This window comes from Hypanus sabinus, chromosome 7 (genome assembly GCF_030144855.1).
Source record: "Hypanus sabinus isolate sHypSab1 chromosome 7, sHypSab1.hap1, whole genome shotgun sequence".
Classification (NCBI taxonomy): Eukaryota; Metazoa; Chordata; class Chondrichthyes; order Myliobatiformes; family Dasyatidae; genus Hypanus; species Hypanus sabinus.
The window spans coordinates 161,116,264-161,138,233 of NC_082712.1; the positions used below are offsets into that span (position 1 = coordinate 161,116,264).

Genomic DNA, 21,970 nt, shown 5'->3' on the forward strand with positions numbered 1-21,970 from the left:
GATCAAACATGTCACAGTTCAAGACCAATTTGGAAAATATACACAGAAGAATTTGCAAGATATACACAGTCAGGATCTTTAACTGCATCTAACCTCAGCCTGAACTTTAACTGACCTGGAACACTCATTGTTGGCACTAGATAGAAAAAAGTGTTCCATTACACCAACATAGACACGTCTTACCAAAATCATCTCAACACTCAAAATGAAAGCCAAATGGACTGCATTGTGGGTAGAAACAAGATAGCTGAATGGATATGTTTGAGAAGTTGGGTTAAAAATGAAAAAATGCATCTAAACTAGATTGGGAAATTGCTTTTGATTCAAGAAAAAAGGAGGAATTTACTAAAGATCGACAAGTCATAAAAAGAGAAAAGTATAATAAAAGGTATTTAGAATGAATTACAAAAGAAATCTTGAAAATTAGAAAAGCTCAAGATAAATATGATGGAAAGCCCATATTTGTAATTGGGCAAATATACAAAAGATAGTGAAATATAAACTTTATTAAGTTGCATTTAGTGAAGGTCAATACAGTATCAAAAATGAAAAACCTTGGACATAAAATGATTGGACAATAATATGTACTTACATGTATTATCACATACCTGCTTTAAACCTCAGGATAAATTTTATGAAAAATTGAGAAGGATTGGAATGAAATAAGGGCAGGATAACATTACAAGTAAAGATTAACATTACTAGCCTAGGAAATTTTGGCAGTTTAAAATGGTGAGTGTAGGCCAGAAAGGAGGCTGTTGGGAGTTGATTCAGGTGGAAACATGTGGAAGTAGGGAATGAAACTAATATTTTTAAAAATTGCTGCAGACCATGGAGACCAAAAAGCAATATTGATATATGGACTCTTGAGTAAATTAAGGTTTTTCTTATGATGTAATGGGATCCAAAACCACTGAAAGTTGGTTCAAATCCATAAAATATTTAAAGACTGCTTTTTAACTCTGCTTGCTAAAGAAAATATAAGAAAATTTTATTATAGAGATAATTCTCTGATGCTATAAGCCAAGGAGAGACCCTCTGAAGCAGACATATTTACAGTGCACTGTTTACCAACAATTTTCGTCCTCAATTTAACTTGCCATGTTTAAGGTGAAGTAATTGTTTAATTTCTCAGTTCTCTATATTCTTTGAGAAATTTAACATTTAGCTCCTTACCAATTAGTGATTTTGTCTGAAGCATTTACAGTAAATTTGTTGGTATGAAAGAGGACCAAGCAAATTGAGTCATATGAACTATGGACAGGATTAGGCAATTCAGCACCTTGGTTTATTCCGCTATTCATTTATTATGGTTAGCTCTAAATTCCATTTACATGTCTTTAACCATATAACCATATAACAATCACAGCACGGAAACAGGCCATCTCGGCCCTCCTAGTCCATGCCGAACTCTTAATCTCACCTAGTCCCACCTACCCGCACTCAGCCCATAACCCTCCACTCCTTTCCTGTCCATATACCTATCCAATTTTACCTTAAATGACACAACTGAACTGGCCTCTACTACTTCTACAGGAAGCTCATTCCACACAGCTATCACCCTCTAAGTAAAGAAATACCCCCTCGTGTTTCCCTAACTCTCAAATCATGTCCTCTCATTTGAATCTCCCCTACTCTCAATGGAAACAGCCTATTCATGTCAACTCTATCTATCCCTCTCAAAATTTTAAATACCTCGATCAAATCCCCCCTCAACCTTCTACGCTCCAATGAATAGAGACCTAACTTGTTCAACCTTTCTCTGTAACTTAAGTGCTGAAACCCAGGTAACATCCTAGTAAATCGTCTCTGCACTCTCTCTAATTTATTGATATCTTTCCTATAATTCGGTGACCAGAACTGTACTCCATACCTAATAAGTCTTGTTACTCCATACCTAACAAAAGTTAAATACAATCTTCACTTTTATTAAATTACCTGTTGTTCTCTTTTCCCAGAGCAGATAATAAATACCTGCTACATCCAATGTAATGAATTTCTATAATTAAATGCATGCATTGGAGATGTTCATGTGCTTCCTCCCTCCTTATTATGTTTGTCCACCCTGTCCTCAATTCAACCCTTTAACACAAAAATCATTCCAATAATCTTGCTCCATATGCCTTCCAAGAAAAATATAATCTTTGAGGTTTGATGCCCAAAATTCAACACAGTACTCCAGATAGGATATAATTAAAACTATTTATATTTAATGGCTGATTACCTGACTTCTTAGTCATAAGATCTTGAGATAAAGATTAGTTTTCTTAATTAATTCTTATACTTATCCACTAGCTAACCAATTAGTTGAAGTAAACTTTTCTTTACCTCCCTATCAGAGAAATTTGACCATGGAATTTTTTTAAAAGATAAAAAAAGAGAATAATTAATAAATAAGTAGGAATTGTTCTTGAATATATTCTGTTATGTCTCTTGCTGTAAGTTGTGAATTGTACACTCATGTGCAATAAAACTCATTAATAGTTGTAAAAATGATTTACAATGTAGGTCATCTCCCAACACTGTCATCAAAACACTAAAGCAGTTTCTGTTGTCCTTTTTTTTCAAAGTATACAATTCAAAGATCTATTTACTTATAAATTTATTGAGTAAACAAGTTACTGGCATGCTATCGAAATATAGCTAAAATTACATAAAGATTATCATAAGACATTAAACATGGAAAAAATTAAAATAAAAAATATGAATACTTATCTTTATCTGACTTTATACGTTTATAAATCAAAACGATATCCTTCAAATACTTAGAATCTTTTTTCACATTCCTTTAGATTAATTTTTAAAAGAAATTTTCACATGAGTACTTTCCTTTGATTTCACAGATTATGGGCAATTCAAACGTTGACAAAAAATGCAGTTGAGTCAATAAAGGTGAAGTTATGGTAAAAGCTGCAGTGATTGTACCTAGTCCAAGAAACTTCTAATTTGCCTCACTGACCACATTTCCATCCAGAAGTTTTGGTTCTTGGCTGCACAAATAGTCAAGTAAGTTTTAGATTGATTTTAACTTTTGCAGAGAGTGAGCTTAATGACAACATTTTTTTCAAGTCAAGTTATTGCATTTTGGCATATATTAATATTACACAATCCTCAGGGGTCTAGACAGACACTCGAATTTTCATGAGACTATTTACAAGTAAAAGCACAATCATTGACAGCCAATATCTTTCAAACTGAGCAGTTTATATGTATTCACTTACCAAGGTCCACAAGGCAAAGATGAAGAGGAAAGTAATCTTTGGAGGTTTAAAAATAAGCGTGCACTTGGGAGCTGATTTCTTGAATCCATGTTGCCAAAAGTTAAAGCTTCCCTTAGTTTCATTAATAGAATAAGATGAGAGAGCTGAAAATTTTGGTGCACCAGTGATTTTATCCATTTAGATTTAACATGAGCTTTTTACTGGTGTCCTACTGAGCCATTGTGTTGGTTATGTTCTCAATATTTCTTCATTTTTGAATCTGCATAGTTTGTTGTCTTTTGCACATTGGCTGTTTGTCCATCTTGTTGTGGTGTGGTTTTCCATTTGATTCTATTGTTTCTTGGTATTTACTGTCTATGCCTGAAAAAAATGAATCCCTGGGTTGTGTATGGTGACATACATGTACATTGATAATAAATTTACTTTGAACTTTAATGGGTACAAGGTGGGCATGGTGCTTATTATCTGGTATTGTGACTTGATGAACAAAAGTATACTCCAAATGTTGGTGATAATGGTAGGGAACTCCTTAGTATTTAACAGTGTAACACCAATTCTATGGCAAGTTCACTGGAGTCCAAAGGAATATTTAAATCAGTTCTTTCTGCTATAATTTAGTGTCAGTGTCTGAGTGGCATTTCAGTCAGTCAATGCCGATATATATTTTGTCAGCCCAAAGTTAGATGTGGAATCTTCTCTTTCAACTTGTTATTTGTAGTAACTACAGTACCTTGACCAGTTATTTGCATTGTTAAGGTACTGCACTCCTTCCTAATGTTATACTTCATTTTCATCTACTGTATGCAAGGGAGCTAGAATTTTATATCTGCACAACACTGTTGGCTATTTTACTATATACTACTATGTAGCAGGAAGATCCAAGGAGGGTTAATAGAGACATCCAAAAATATATATCTACACCTTGGGCACTCAAAAAAACAGCAAAATATTGATAATCTGCTATGGAACATTTCAGAAGTTCTGATTCTTCTCTCCAAGATCCTTGTTTCTACACTGTCTTTAATCTCAACAGCGCCTTAGTTCCCTAGTACCCTTTAACATACCGGTGCTCTCAGTTCCTGCTCTCTCTTTCCACTCAACTAGGTTGCAATTCCAACACTCCCTTTTTACTCATTGGGGCCCTAGTTTCTACGCTTCCTTTTCACTCAACACAATCTTAATTCCTGTTCTTCCTCTGAACTTACCAAGCGACTGTTTCTATTGCTCACTTTCAACTTAACTAGTTCACTAGAAAAAATATTATCATACTGTATAACAGCTGAAAAAAGTGAATTGAAAGATTGTTGATGTATTAAAGAAATAAAATCTAATAATCAAATCGATCAGCCAGCCTGACACCACCTATTATGTGTTGTGACTCCAAAACATAGAACAGATTGAAAGGAAGCACAGAGCCAGGATTTTTTCCCTTAATATTATTTTTACTTTCGTGAGGCGCACTTATCTGATGGCATATGTCATTCATTTGCTTTTGCATATAACCTATAATGAATATTTAAACAAACAATGGGTGCTTAATCAAACAATATACCTACAATATTACTCAAATATTATTGATATGTTAAATATATAATTCCATTAATGCTCCAAGATTACTGGATTAGCAGAATTTCAATGTAATTATTCACCAACATTCATTTATTTTTTCTCTTATATTATTAAATTATAATTAATTTATGTACTTATCTGAGGAGAAAAGACAACTGAAACAAAATTTTATCACAGAGAATTAAAGAACTGTGCCATAACAAATATATTTTTTAGGATAACATACTTTAAGAGGTAGAGGCGGCTTTACCATTGGATGTTGTGTTGCTTTTAAGTTTACATACCGTACATTGTCTGCCTTGGACCAAGAATTTCATGATATTTCCCCTCACACAGCAATTTATGGATCAAAGAAATCATAGTCACGTAGTATGGAATGTTAGCCCTTCACTCACTATATCCATGCAAACCATCAGGGCACCCATTTACACTAATTCTACACTTTTTTCTCACATTCCCATCAATTCACTTAAATCAGGGGCAATGCACAGTAGCCAATGAAAATACGAATCAGCAAGATTTTAGTATGTGTGAAGATGCTGCCTGACCTGCTGAGTTCCCCCAGTGTATTGTGTCACTCAGGAGAAACCCATAGGATCATAAGGACATGCAAACATGACACAGATAGTATCCAAAGTCAGAACTGAACACAGGTCTTGTGAATTGTGAGGTCACAGCATCAACAGTCATGCCACTGTACCACGTTCTTTCACAAACTAAGGGATTAGATCTGAATAGAAACCAATGACAGACATGGCTGTCAATGTCCTGGATGATCTCCATGATCACTCCAGTTCTACCTATCAGAGATATCCCCCTCCTCCACCCTCCCTGCAGCTTTCAGAACTTCTTCAGTTTTGTTTTCAGTTCTAACAAAGAATCTTCAATCTGAAAAAATGAGTGTTTCTCTTCGCACAGATGCAGTCTAACCTGATGAGAATTTATAGCATTTCTGTTTTTGTTTAATATCCTATAATAGACTCTGTACATGCTGAAGTAATGCTACATGTCTCAAGACATAAAGACACCTTTACACTAAAACCCATTTACTACTTTCTTGATTACTACACCTTACTACACTTTATATAGCAATGGCCCAGGACCCTTGCAAAGAAAATCCCCAATTTTGTTTTGAGGTAAGTCTTACCTCTTGATTGCCACAGAATTTCTCCAAAACCAGCTTGTTCTTCTCCATCACAAATGAAATATCACAACACAGGGAATGGATTAACCAAATTTAATTTGTTTAAAGAAACTGTCCTGCGGTTTAGCTAGCTGTTCCCTTTAATATATATTACTAATATTTCCTTCTTCACAACTTTGTGCACTGGCATGTTTAACCAATCAGAAGAAAATTAAGGTTATCAGGTGTTGAGACTTAGTGGCTGACTCTTGGAGCGGATTGAGTTTTTGAAAGAAGACACATTTAACTGTTTAAGTGTAAATATCTACTATATCACCCATGTAGTTGTTGTTCAATTAGTTATTTGAATGAAATGGAAAAATTATATAGATGTGGCTTCAGTTCAAAATCCTCTTCCATTAAAAGAAGCTATGACCATTCACTTATTTCTTAACATTATTTTTTAACATAGAGATCAACATGGATGCTGACAGGCAAAAATTTCGATTGCTCAAAAGGCTAGATCTTGGTAAGATAGACAAATGAAACTCAAAGTTAAGAAACACATTCAGGGCAGTTGTAAAAGAAAGTAAAATTAGAGCAAGAGATGTGGTGCCATCTAATGGTAATACAATTACAGCTATCAAACATTTCATGGTCTGTGGTCAGAACATGTCACAAAACATTGTAGGCTTAAAATTAGCTCAAATATCTTACAAAGTATTTGCCAAGAATTCAAAAAATCTAACTCTTGGAAAGAAGTTATCAGAAAGCATCGTGAGCATATTATATCAATTCTAAGTAAGATTTTGCTTGGAAAATTGACATGGCTTCGAATAAGCAATGTAAAAGGATATATTGTGAGGATTGAATGATTTTGGTTCCAGCTATTGGAATAGAGTGCCAATGGCCACTTGGATAGACACATATGAGATAGTACAAGGTAGATATCATAATCATACAGTATGTACTGGGCTAGGTTATTTCTGCAAGATAGTAGAATTTTGAATTGAAGTCTGGAAGATAGAATAAGGAAATCTGTATCAACAGCTGGACTTTGAACCAAGTAAATTGCCAATGAGAAGAAGCAATGGGAAGGATTATCTAATATTTAAAGCAGAATGGTTATAAAAAGGGAAATATTAAATTGGCATGTTATCTAGTTAGCACAGAGGCAGAATGCAACACTATGCACTTCTCGGAGCTAAATTCTATCTGCCATTCTTTGGCCCATTTTCCCAATTGATCTAGAGCCTGTTATAACCTTAGATAACTTCCTTCACTGCCCATAATACCACCAATATTGGTGGAAAGCGGCCAGTGAGTTGGTGGGCCAGTGAAGGAGTGGAGATTTGAGGCTTTGACTCGAGAGGCTTCGACAAGAAGAGGTGGTGGATGAGCTTCACTCCAAGTGAGGTAAGGCCGGGTAAGTTCCTTTCAAAGGAGAAAGTTTCAAAAGTTGAGGCAAGTATTGGGTAGGTCATGGCAGCTGAGATCGGCCTCGTTGTTTGTTCATCCTGCAGCATGTGGGAAATCAGGGATACTTCCAGTGTCCCTGACGACTAGGTGTGCAGGAAGTGTGTCCAACTGCATCTTCTGGCAGACTGCATTGAGTGGCTGGAGCTGCAATTGGATTCATACTGGAGCATCCGCGATGCTGAGTAAGTCGTGAATAGCATGTTCAGTGAGTTGGCCACACCACAAGTAAAGGCTACACAGGCAGAAAGGGAAGGGGTAGCCACCAGACAGTGTAGCAGTAGGCAGGTAGTGCAGGAGTCCCCTGGGGTCATCTCCCTCTTAAACAGATATACTGTTTTGGATACTGTTGGAGGAGATGGCAGCAGCAGCCGAGTTCATTGCACCATGGGTGGCTCTGTGGCACAGGAGGAAAAGGAGTGGGAGAGCTATAGTGATAGGGGATTCGATTGTAAGGGGAATAGATAGGCGTTTCTGCAGCCGCAAACAAGACTCCAGGATGGTATGTTGCCTCCCTGGTGCAAGGGTCAAGGATGTCTCTGTGCGGCTGCAGGGCATTCTGGAATGGGAGGGTGAACAGCCAGTGGTCGTGGTGCACATAGGTACTAACAATATAGGTAAAAAATGGGATGAGGTCCTACAAGGTGAATTTAGGGAGTTAGGAGATAAACTAAAAAGTAGGTCCACAAAGGTAATAATCTCTGGATTACTACCGGTGCCACGTGCTAGTCAGAGTAGAAATAGGAGGACATTTCAGTTGAATACGTGGCTTGAAAAATGGTGCAAGGGGGATTCAAATTTCTGGGGCATTGAACCAGTTCTGGGGGAGGTGGGACCGGTATAAACAGGATGGTCTGCACCTGGGCTGGGCTGGAACCAATGTCCTAGGGGGAGCGTTTGCTACTGCTGTTCAGGAGGCTTTAAACTAATGTGGCAGGTGGATGGGAACAAGTGCAGAGAGACAGAGGAGTGTTAAATGAGGGTAGAAGCAAAAAGTAGTAAGGTGAAAAGTAAAAGTGGCAAGCAGGCAAATCCAGGGCAAAAAGCAAACAGAACCACTTTTCAACATAATTGTATAAGGGCTAAGAGTGTTGTAAAAACAAGCCTGAAGGCTTTGTGTGTCAATGCGAGGAGCATTCGTAACAAGGTGGATAAATTGAATGTGCAGATAGTTATTAATGAATATGATATAGTTGGGATCACAGAGACATAGCTCCAGGGTGACCAAGGATGGGAGTTCAACATCCAGGGATATTCAATATTCAGGAGGGATAGACAGGAAAGAAAAGGAGGTGGGGTAGCATTGCTGGTTAGAGATTCGATTAACGCAATAGAAAGGAAGGACATTAACCTGGAGGATGTGGAATCGATATGGGTAGAGCTGCATAATGCTAAGGGGCAGAACACGCTGGTGGGAGTTGTGTACAGGCTACCTAACAGTAGTAGTGAGGTTGGGGATGGCATTAAACAGGAAATTAGAAATGCATGCAATAAAGGAACAGTAGTTGTAATGGGTGACTTCAATCTACATATAGATTGGGCGAACCAAATTGGTAAGGGTGCTGAGGAAGAGGATTTCTTGGAACGTATGTGGGATGGTTTTCTGAACCAACATGTCAAGGAACTAACTAGAGAGCAGGCTATTCTAGACTGGGTATTGAGCAATGAGGAAGGGTTAGTTAGCAATCTTGTCGTATGAAGCCCCTTGGGTAAGAGTGACTATAATATGGTGGAATTCTTCATTAAGATGGAGAGTGACATAGTTAATTCAGAAACACAGGTTCTGAACTTAAAGAAGGGTAACTTTGAAGGTATGAGATGTGAATTAGCTAAGATAGACTGGCAAATGATACTTAAAGGGTTGACGGTGGATATGTAATGGCAAGCATTTAAAGATTGCATGGATGAGCTACAATTGATCATCCCACTTTGGCAAAAAAATAAACCAGGGAAAGTAGTGCATCCGTGGCTGACAAGGGAAATTAGGGATAGTATCAAGTCCAAAGAAGAAACATATAAATTAGCAAAAAAAAGCAGCACACCTAAGGACTAGGAGAAACTCAGAGGCCAACAGAGGAGGACAAAGGGCATAATAAGGAAAGGGAAAAAAGATTATGAGAGAAAGCTGGCAGGGAACATAAAAACTGACTGTAAAAACTTTTATAGATACCTGAAAAGAAAAAGATTGGTTAAGACAAGTGTAGGTCCTTTACAGTCAGAAACAGGTGAATTGATCATAGGGAACAAAGACATGGCAGACCAATTGAATAACTACTTTGGTTCTGTCTTCACTAAGGAGGACATAAATAATCTTCCGGAAATAGTAAGGGACCGAGGGTCTAGTGAGATGCAGGAACTGAGGGAAATACATGTTAGTAGGAAAATGGTGTAGGGTAAATTGAAGGGATTAAAGGCAGATAAATCCCCAGGGCCAGATGGTCTGCATCCCAGAGTGCTTAAGGAAGTAGCCCAAGAAATAATGGATGCATTAGTGATAATTTTTCAAAACTCCTTAGATTCTGGATTAGTTCCTGAGAATTGGAGGGTGGCTAATGTAACCCCACTTTTTAAAAAAGGAGAGAGAGAGAAACCGGGGAATTATAGACCGGTTAGTCTGACATCGGTGGTGGGGAAAATGCTACAGTCGGTTATCAAAGATGTGATAACAGCACATTTGGAAAGAGGTGAAATCATCGGACAAAGTCAGCATGGATTTGTGAAAGGAAAATCATGTCTGATGAATCTTATAGAGTTTTTTGAAGATGCAACTAGTAAAGTGGATAGGGGAGAGCCAGTGGATGTGGTATATTTAGATTTTCAAAAGGCTTTTGACAAGGTCCCAAACAGGAGATTAGTGTGCAAACTTAAAGCACACGGTATTGGAGGTATAGTATTGATGTGGATAGAGAATTGGTTGGCAGACAGGAAGCAAAGAGTGGGAGTAAACGGGACCTTTTCAGAATGGCAGGCAGTGACTAGTGGGGTACCGCAAGGCTCAGTGCTGGGACCCCAGTTGTTTACAATATATATTAATGATTTAGACGAGGGAATTAAATGCAGCATCTCCAAGTTTGTAGATGACACAAAGCTGGGCAGCAGTGTTAGCTGAGAGGAGGATGCTTAGAGGATGCAGGGTGACTTGGATAGGTTAGGTGAGTGGGCAAATTCATGGCAGTTGCAATTTAATGTGGATAAATGTAAGGTTATCCACTTTGTTTGCAAGAACAGGAAAACAGATTATTATCTGAACGGTGGCCAATTAGGAAAAGGGGAGATGCAATGAGACCTGGGTGTCATTGTACACCAGTCATTGAAGGTGGGCATGCAGGTACAGCAGGCGGTGAAAAAGGCAAATGGTATGTTGGCATTCAAAGCAAAAGGATTTGAGTACAGGAGCAGGGAGGTTCTACTGCAGTTGTACAAGGCCTTAGTGAGACTGCACCTAGAATATTGTGTACAATTTTGGTCCCCTAATCTGAGGAAAGACATTCTTGCCATAGAGGGAGTGCAGAGAAGGTTCACCAGATTGATTTCTGGGATGGCAGGACTTTCATATGAAGAAAGATTGGATCGACTAGGCTTATAGTCACTGGAATTTAGAAGATTGAGGGGCGATCTTATTGAAACGTATAAAATTCTAAAGGGATTGGACAGGCTAGATGCAGGAAGATTGTTTCCGATGTTGGGGAAGTCCAGAACCAGGGGTCACAGTTTAAGGATAAAGGGGAAGCCTTTTAGGACCGAGATAAGGAAAAAATTCTTCACACAGAGAGTGGAGAATCTGTGGAATTCTCTGCCACAGGAAACAGTTGAGGCCGGTTCATTGGCTATATTTAAGAGGAAGTTAGATATGGCCCTTGTGTCTAAAGTGATCAGGGGGTATGGAGAGAAAGCAGGCACAGGGTTCTGAGTTGGATGATCAGCCATGATCATACTGAATGGCGGTGCAGGTTCGAAGGGCCAAATTGCCTACTCCTGCACCTATTTTCTATGTTTCTATGTCATTCTCTCATCCAAATGATTAATATAGATGACAAATAACTGTGGACCCAGCACCAATCCGTGCAGCATGCCAAATGGTCAAATGCCTCCAATATGAAAAACAACCCTCCAATACCATTCTCTAACTTAGACTACAAGCCAATTTTGTACTCCTTTGGTTAGAACATCAAGGATCACGTGTGATTGAACATTCGGGACCCAGCCTATCTTAAGGGACTTTGTTGAAGGCCTAACTAAGGCCCGGGTGACAATTCCTACCATTCTGCCCTTTATGTATGGAAATCATGACTCGTGAATTTCCTTTAGTTTTTGAAGAGATAATTAAGAATATTCCTAATTAATGCTTCCTGTCCCTAATCAGTTCTTGCCTTTCCAAATGTGGATACATCCTGTATCTCAGAGGTTTCCCCATTAACGTTCCCATCACTGATGTTAGTCTCAGTGGCCTGTAGCTCCCTGGTTTATCCTTGCAGTCCTTCTTAAAAAATGAACAGCATTAACCACCTTCATATTTTCCCAGTATCTCACCTATGGCTGATACAGATATCTCTACCAGGGCCCCAGCAGTTTCTTCACTACCATCCAACAATCTCATGCAGATTGTCAAATCCTGGGAATTTATCCTCCATTCCATGACTTTCTCCACTACATTTGAAAAATATTCACTTGCCCAACTCCTGTGACTCCACACATAGACAACTACATTGATCTTTGGCAGACCTTTTGTCTCCATAGTTCCTCTTTTGCTCTTAATATACTTACAGAATGTTTTAAGATTCTTCCTTACATTGGTTGCCAAAACAATTCTGTATCCTCTTTTTGCTCTCCTGAATTCCCTGTTAAAAGTACTCCTGTATTCCCTAGGGTTTGAACTTCCCTTGAACTTGACTTGACTCGACTTTCCCATGGTATGGATAGTTTCGTACATGTGTGGGAGGAGAATACCGCAAGTGTGATTAATGTCAAATTGACACCAAAAGTAAATCCAATAATTCTGCACAGCCCATAAAAGTGCTAGTGCTATACGCCCTCTATACTAGAAAAAAGCTAGCCTTAGGAAATGTTCCAGAAAAGGATATGGGAACTGGAATCTCAAGGCTAACGTATTGTGTCTACATGCAGAGTTCAATAGGTGCTAAGACAAGTAAAGCTAAGCTAGAACTGAAAAAGATTTCTTGGCTATGACACATGCTGTAGGTTTAACATGATCACAAATCTAGACCAATGATTGTGATGGAGAATCTTCACTAAAATTTCAAGGAGGCTACACTGACTTTGCAGTTACAGATACACTAAATGATGTACAAAGTTCATAAGTTTGCAAATGACACAAAAGTTACAGGTGTTATGATAATGTACAAGGTTATCGTAGGTTGTTACAGGGCATTAGCATAATGCAGAGCTGAGCTGAGAAGTGGCAGACAGAGCTCAGTCCAGAAAAGAATGAAGTGACATGTTGGAAATTGAAAGCAGAGTAGAGTTAATGGCAGGATTCTTAGCTGTGTGGTTCCACATTCATAGATCCCTCAAAGTTCCTGCACAAGTTTAAAGTTCAAAAATTCAAACTATGTTTATTATTGCAGTATGTATACATTATACAACCTTGGGATTCCTTTCCAAACAGACAGCCACAAACCAAAGAAACCCTTTAGGGCCTAGACCCCACCACCTCAATCTGACCTGTACTCAACCTTTCCGATTCAGCCCAGTGCTTAAATCGTCATCCAAACATCGGTTTCAGTTGCTTTGGTACACTCTGGGGCCTGGACCCTGCCACTTCAATTAGGCCTGTGCCCAACCTTTAAATTCAGCACGGTGTTTAAATCAATCAAACCTCAGGTCTTCCTTGCTCTCCATTCTGTCACATCATATTGGCTCCAAGACCAAAGGGAAGTTACCAGCTATTGTTTGTGATGATCGTTTACCAGGAAAAAAGTGATTAGCAAAGTATTTAGTTGTTTTCTTTGTTTCATTGGCCATTAGCCAGAAGTCACTGAGATTCACCAGCACCATCTTAAAGTGATAGAGTGATTAAGAAGACATATGGTGTGTTGAGCTTTGTTAGTTTGGAGATTGAGTTCATGAGCCATGAGGTAATGTTTTAGCCGGTGCCTATTTCCCAGGTTATAACTGGCTAATACAAGTGGTCATAATTTTAAGATGAATGAGAAAATCATAGTGGGTGTCAGCGGTAATTTTTTTTGGTGGTAGGGGCAGATACATCAGAGACATTAACGAGATTCTTAGATAGGCAAATGGATGTAAGAAAAATGGAGGGCTGTGCAGGAGGGAAGCATTGGATTGACCTTGCAGGTTATAGAAGGTTGGTACATCTTGGGCCAAAGGGTCTGTACTGTGCTGTACTTTTCCATGCTCTATGTTAAATTATGTCCCCATGAAGACACTATGCATATTTCACACACATGCACAAAATAGTTGTATTTCTCTACAGAAGACACAAATTGCAGACACGCAATACAGCAAGAGAATTTGCTGAAATATGTGCCTGTCAAAACCTTTGATAAAGAAATTGCAGCAAAGTAACTAATTCAGTAAAAATTTGCATTAGTTACATGCAAATTTTTTTTGTAGAAGAATAGCTAGAGAAGCAACAAAAGGATCTATGAAGTCTAAAAAAAATATGAAGGATCTTCAACATGAAATTACCCCTATTTCTGTTTCCAAAGATACTGCCTGACCCATTGAGTACTTCCAGCATTTTGTTTTCTTTTTACTTCTCAATGATTATTTTTCTAATGTGAAAGAGTGAATGCACCACTTTTTTTTAAAATCAGGAGAAATGCTGAAGTGTATGAACTTACCACATCTGGAAGAGACTAGCTGCTTGAGGAGAGCATGTCAATCATTACACCTGTCCAGACTGAATGCAGTAAAGACAAACTTCACCTGAAAATGTGATGTCATACAGTTAAAAAAGAGTTAGAACATGAAAAGAGGCCCATAAACCCACCACGTATATCCCAACCATCAAGCATCCATTTACAACAAACCAACCCAAACACATTTCCATCAATTTCCCTGCCTCAAAATTCTACCATTCACTTACAAACTAGGTCATTCATGGCAGCAAATTAATTTACCAGTCAACATGTTTTCGCAATGCAGTGGAAATCTCAGTGGAAAAAGACTGGATGCATTTACCCTATCTATACCCTTCATAATTTTGTATACCTGTATCAAACTTCTCCTCATTTTCCCAAGATCTGGGGAATAAAGTTGTAATCTATTCAACCTTTCCATATAACTTAAGTCTTCAAGTTCCACCAACATCCCCGTAACTTTTCTCAGAACTCTTTCAATCTTATTGTTATCTTTCCTGCAGGTAGGTGTACTCAGTACTTTGACATATGTGCCTAGAGCTCTCTTATGACACCACTTTCAGGGAATTATGATTCACTATTCCCGGATCCCTCTGTTCTACCGCATTCCACAAAGCCCTACCGTTCAGCGTGTAAATCCTTCCCTGGTTTGTCCTACCGAAGTGTTCCATCTCACACTAATTTTCTTTAAATTCCATCTGCCATTTTTCAGCCCATTCTTCCAGCTGATCCAGATCCTGCCACAAGCTTTGATAGCTTTCCTGTCTATTGCGCCCTCAATCTTGGTATCATCTATAAATTTGCTGATTCACTTTACTGCATTATTATCCAGATCGTTGATATAGACAACAAACAACAATTAACCCAGTACCAATCCCTGCGGCGCACCAGTAGTCACAGGCCTCCAGTCAGAGAGGCAACCATTTACTGCCACTCTCAGGCTTTTCCTGCGATGCCAATATCTAATCTAATTTACTACCTCATCCTCAATGTCAATAGACTGACTTTCTTGACCAACTTCCCATAGGGGATCTTGTCAAAGGTCTTGCAAAAGTCCATGTAGGCAACATCAACTGCTTTGGCTTCATCAACTTTCCTGGTAATTCCTCCAAAAAACATTTTCCGATTGATTAGACTTGACATAACACGCACAAAGCCATATTGACAATCTCTACTTCACCACCTATCCAAATACTTATATATCCAATTCCTTAGAATACCTTCCAATAAACTTGAAAACTAGTTAATAGACTGAAAGTGAACAATAGAATAAATGGGTCTTTACTAGGTTCCCTTTATCAGGTACTACGACTGGTGAGGCACTGTACAGATCAGTGGGCCTCGGGCCTCAGTTATTTATAATCTTCTCTCAGTGGCTACTTTACTAGTTAACTCCTGTACCTGATAAAGTAGCCAGTGAGTGTAACCTATTCCATCTGCCGTGTTCTAAACCAGCCATTTATATTCCCAACATCTTTTAACATTGCCCTCCCTATTCACAATTCTATATAATTATGCACTATCAGCATACTTTCAAATATGATATTTGATTCCTGTCAGCTGCATTGTTGATATACTTGGTCACTTTATTATGTACACGTGCACACCTGCTCATTATTGAAAATATTTAATCAGCCAGTCATGTGGCAGCAACTCCATGTAAACATGGTCAAAGCTTCAGTTGTTATTCAGACCAAACATCAGAATGGGGAGTAAATGTAATCTAAGTGACTTTGACAATGAAATGATTGTTGTTGCCAGAGAGCATAATTTGAGTGCTTAGAAACTGCTGATCTCCTAGGAATTTTATGGAGCTTCTTTAGAGTTTATAAAGCATGGTGCAAGGAACAAGAAACATCAACTGCCCTGTGGGCAAAAACACCTTGTTAATGAGACAGGTCAGAGGAGAATGGTGAGACTCTTGCAAGTTAACAGGAAAGCAACAGTAACTCAAATAACCATGTGTCACAACAATGATATGCAGAAGAGCATCTCTGAAAGCACAATATGTCGAACCTTGAAATGGATGGGCTACAGCAGTAGAAAACCACAAACATACACTCAGTGGCCACTTTATTAGGTAACTGCGGAAGATTATAAATAACAGGCCCCAGTATCCATCTCTACAGCACTTCACCAATCATACTACCTGATAAAGGGAACCTGGTAAAGACCCATTTATTCCTCCTGTTTGCGTTCAGCCTATTAACTCGTTTTCAATGAAAATCAGTATATTACCTCAAACTCCACATGCTCTAAGGATATTGACCGACCTTTCTGATTTTTTTTGAAGATCTGAAAACGCATTAAAATCTGTTTTCCCTACAGCTATTCTACCTATAATCTCCTTAAAGAATGTCAATAGATTTATTGACCTTGACTTTCTTTTCTGAAGTTATGTTAACATATGAATATTTGAATAAAAACCTGGGTTCAAACATCATGCTTAAATTAAACTAGCTTATGTTAAATTACTTAGTCCCAAAATAGTGTTTTTTTTTAGCTCTACTAGAATAAACTTTGTTATATAAAGCTACTTTAAATGTGTATAAAAGGAGTCTGTAGATGTACAGCCATGGTCATTGTCGTACAAATATTGTAATCAAGCTGCTTGAGATTACAGGATGTCACCAGTTTGGAGAACAACAATATTGCAAGTTTCTACTTACTTTGAAGGCATCTTACAATGTGAGAAGAGTGTCAAGCAGTGTTAACATAAAGAGCAAGTCACTGGTGACAACATAGCACAAGAGTTAGAGCTGTACACAATGAAAACTTTGTTCTTGAAATAACCCAATTCCCCAGGTGGGCCTATAGCTCAGTCTGGCAATGACATGAATGTTCATATGCTCCCAAACTATGCAAAATATTTAATTTAATGGCGTTTTGGGTTACATTCCTAAATCTCCTCCATAGCCCATATTAATACTCTAAAATAAGTATCAACTATCCTTTATTATGGTTCTGTTTGCATTAGTCATTAATTTTTCCTTCAGTTATTTCTTCTTGAGGAAAGCTCCAGGCTCTTGTCCTCTTCGTGAATACAATGGAAAGTAATCATCCAAGGAACTGGATGTTCTCTCTTTCGCCAGGTCTATGGTTTTCACTTTAATTTTTCTCTAAGTGTAGAAGTATACCTCTTCTTTGCTTCCCTGATCATCCCTGTAAGAAGTTACTGGATGTCTAATTGTTCAGCCCAATGGGCCACTTCTTTTCTCACGAGGATCAGCAGAATTATACTTGCTGTGTATAACTGTTAAAAGGCCTAGTAAATTATCAGAAATTAGAAATCCTGTTTCTCTTTCTTTAAGACTTTGTCCTTTCTTGACCAGTTAGACCAAACTTATTCAAAAGATTCCCCATCAAACAGATGCTTGTAATTGCACATTGTAGTTCCTAAATTTTTTTTTAAAGTGGTCATTTTCCTTTCACCATTTTTAATAGAGTGTATAATCTGAGTTTATGCCATTCCTGTGAGTAAGAGGCTTTTGTCAAATTAAAGCTTATCTAAAGCTTATCCTTCAATGACAATAGAATTCTTGGGAAACTGAACAAGGCATTAACAAGAGCATTAACCATCATTGTCAAATCTCTTCCTTTCATTAATCCCTTCTGTTGTACATTTGGTGGTTTAACTATAACCACAATAAAAATTATAATAAACACAACACTTAAAAATCTCCTTCTTCAAATGTTGTTTCCAAACTTATTTTCTCTTTTGCAAGTGAAGAGATAAATCAAAAATGCATTCCATAGCAAAATAGGTGTCTTTCAGTGAATACATAGGATTTAATTCACTGCATATACTTATCATGAAACAAACCTTACAACTTCATTAGAAATGTAAACTTGTATTAGTTGTTTGATCAACATACTAATAGAAACCAGTTGCTGTAATATATTATTTAGCAGGTACAAAATGACCTAGCTTTGTCAACAACTTCTTTGTTCTCACTTACTTCAGAAGCCTTCACAATTTCCCTCACCTGAAACTATCATTTTCTGCTTTCTGTTACCTCTTTGTTTATTAGGGTGAAACATGAAACCATTGAACGTGATGGAATCTAGTTCATTGGGAATGAATAGTTCATAAGAGTATTCGAAAAAGGGTATTAACCTGTAAGTCATTTAAACTGTGCAAAACATATGATCATTTTATCCAAAGTTACTTGATCAAAGATATCTTTCAAAGTGTTCTTTGGATAATTGGGAAAAGGTGCAATGGGTGTGCTCATTTGTCCTACATTCCAATTTACCACAGCTACCTAAGAAACATAGCAAAATAGCTGTACCTAAAATAAAAATAAACTTCAAATAATGAACATATGCATTTATTAATGACAAGGTTTCATTATATGCATACATTTTTAAATATATTCAAGCCAAATTAACTAGAAAATGAAATGGCGAATTAAAACTTGGGGGTGGGGAATGTTATTGAAGGAGATTAAGGGATCATGAAGAATTATGCTCTTTTACTTTCTATTAGTTCCACAAAATTGTTTACATTTTTTATAATGATGTCAAGTTCAGAATGATTCTAGCACTTCAAAAAATGTTCCTTGCAGCAGAATAATCAGTAACAACATTTGCTTTTACATAGAGGTATCATGCTTAGACAAAGATAACCTCTGCTCAACTAAACATTACCATTTTAAATCAACAATTGGAGAGCTGGATGATATTCCTTTCCTCTAATTCAGGATACAGGAGCAGAAAAGCTAAAATGAGTCTAAAGCTGCTATGGTTGAGATCAGGTAATTCAATGCAACAACGAGATTGCTAAAAACTTTAGTCTACATGACCTTGCATCTTACCCTAACAAGAGCCATTTTCAGGGAACCTTGCAATACTGTACTGTATAACAATCTATATAACACTAAATTTGTTTAATATTCAACATTTAAGAGCCAAGAAAATAAACAACATCAAAACAAAAAAAAAACAACTTAATAATATTTCCCAAATCCTCTTTCCCCCATTTCTCAATATCTGTCTTCCATCCAAGTACTACCAAATGCGACAGTGCTTTGTAATTAACTGCAAATTTCCAAAGCAATGAATTTGTTTATGCTTTTCTTTCAAAGAAATATACTTCTTGATTTATAAAAGAGATGCATTCCTAGAAAACAATTCATTAAACAGAATTTCAAAAGTGAAAAGACTGGAAAAAATGTGTTATGAACTTTTTATTACAGTATATTTCTATAGGCTGAGAAGCGATATGCTATCTGTAAAAGTAAAAATGAGCTTTGCAAATCAAGGATAGTTACCCCCAAAGAGTCAATGTTGCTTATTGTAAAAATTCATAAATTAAACATGCATAATTTATGAAATTACTACACTAATTAATTAAGATAGCAAGAGTTCTTGACAGGATACAATATTTCAACCCGCTGCATATTAAAGAAGAACCAAACTAAAGTTAATGATATATTTCAAAATTTAATCTATTCTAACTTACATCCACCCCACCTTCTCCAGAACAGAAAAAATAATGGTTTCAGATTAATAAGCATTAACATATTAACACCAAAATTGTACTTTTGGGGAAACATTTTATGTAAGGAAATATAACAAATGTATTTGTCAGAAGAATGTTTAAATGGAAAAACCACACAAAGCAGAAAATTATAAAATCTTAAGTAAATAAGGTGTAGCACTCTGAAAAACTCTGTAAAAGTCTGAAAATAATCACTATAAAATAATTTTGTAACATGAGTACAATTCTTTTATTGCTTTAAGGTACATAGTATATTTAAACACCGCCTAACCAGATTAACAAAGGCAAGGTTCAAGTATTTGTAAATGTTCCACCAGCAATGATCACTTTTGGGATCGCCAAAATTCCCACCATAACTAAATCAAATCAGTCCACTCCAAAATGTGTCAAAAAGCATTGAGAATGCTGGATACAAATTCAGCTACAGGAAAAACTACATCCTGGTTGTGATACTGAAGGCTCACATTTCAAATCTAACCACACATTTGCCTCACAAACAACCATATGTTTCTGAATGGCCTTGAAAACAGGTAGGACTCCAATGTAGACTGCTTGTTATCATGTAAATCAGTCACAACCTACACATTGAGAACAGTGCCAAATATCATCAATCAATTTTCAAGCCAATGCTTTCATCAGACTTCCAAGCAGCAATTCCTGAGCCAAATCATAAGCATGAGAAAGTCTGCAAATGCTGGAAATCCAAAGCAACACACACAAAATGCTGGAAGAACTCAGCAGGTCAGACAATATCTATGGAAATGACTAGATAGTCGATGTTCCAGACCAAGACCCCCCCCCCCCCCCCAACACCTTCCAAGTCCCCTCCTCCCCTTTCTCCTATAGCCTGCTCTCCTCTCCGAACAGATTCTTTCTTCTTCAGCCCTTGACCTGGCTGACCTGGATGACAGAATTAATGGCATTGTGGCCAAGTTTGTGGACAATACAAAAATAGGTGGAGATGTAGGTAGTGTTGAGAAAGCAGGGAGTCTGCAGGATTTAAGACAGATTAGAATGGAGAATAAAATCACAAATTAAGTAAAGGGAAGTATATGACCATACACTTTGTTGTAAGGAATAAAGGCATAAACTTTTCTAAATGGAAATTCATAAATCAAAGGTGCAAAGAGACTTGGAAATCTCAATGCAGGATTCTCTAAAGGCTAACTTGCAGGTTGAGTCAATAGTAAGGAAGGAAATGTTAGCATTCATTTCCAAAGCAAGGATGCAATGCTGAGGCTTTATAAGTCATTGGTCAGACCACACCTTGGAAGTATTGTGAGTAGTTCTGGACCCCTTATCTAAGAGATGTGCTAGTATTGGAGAGCATACAGATGTATTTCATGAAAATCGTCCCAGAAGTGAAAGGAGTAAAGTATGATGAGTATCTGATAGCTTTAGGCCTGTATCTACTGGAGTTGAGAAGAGTGAAGAAGGATCTCATTGAAACTGACCAAATAGGGAAAGGCCTAGAATGAGTAGATGTGCAAAGAATATTTCCAATAGTGGGAATGCCTAGGACCAGAGGGCACTGTCTCAGAATAGAAGGACATCCCTTTATAACAGTGATGAGAGGAATTTCTTTATCCAGAGGGTGGCGAATCTGTAAAATTCATTGCCAGATAGCTGTAGAGGACTAAAATGTGCAAATGCTATTTATTTTCCATGCAATTAAACTTTCTTGCTTGTACGGTGCAAAAGGTTGTGAATTTGAGGTGTAGTTAGATTTGCCTTGGCAAATCACTGCACTTTATCTTAAAAAGAGTTTATCTCATATACTTAATTGCTGTTTGGAACCTAACCCTCTGATGGCTCTTTTCCGTACTTCGTGAGAAGTTGACATCGTTTGACTCAGACTAAGTGTCGTACCTTGTCTTTCGCCTATCTTTTGGCCAGACGTGCAGTCCTTCTTAGGTGGAGAGATGCTGCCCTACCCACTCATGCTTAATGGCTCAGAGATATTATGTCCTGCTTAGACCTTGATAGGATACGTTATTCACTTCTTAATTTGGACATAAAGTTCCAAAAGGTGTGGAGACCTTTTCTTGAATATTTTCATAATTCCTGTTTACATCAAAGGTGCATCTCTCCCTTTTTAACTTTTGCATTTAAATCCCTTACTTCCAGCTTCTTACGGTTAAGATGTATGGTTTTTTTTTAAATATGTAAACATATTATAGATTAGGTAGTAGGCAATATACCTTCTTTTTATAAATACAGATCTGTGATGATAAAG

General features: G+C 37.4%; 1 protein-coding gene across 6 annotated transcripts in view; it reads right to left on the minus strand.

The window, feature by feature from the left end:
• Nucleotides 1-21,970, minus strand: part of LOC132397356 (growth arrest-specific protein 2) — a 167,963-nt gene that overhangs the window by 138,289 nt on the left and 7,704 nt on the right. For 3 of the 6 annotated variants that reach the window (XM_059976021.1, XM_059976023.1, XM_059976019.1), the window contains exons 2-3: nt 14,214-14,298; nt 3,222-3,581 (exon numbers count right to left, since the gene is read on the minus strand). The gene's annotated coding sequence lies outside the window, so the exon portion shown is untranslated. The remainder of the gene's footprint in view (nt 1-3,221; nt 3,582-14,213; nt 14,299-21,970) is intronic. The other 3 variants (XM_059976024.1, XM_059976020.1, XM_059976022.1) reach the window with 1 other exon arrangement.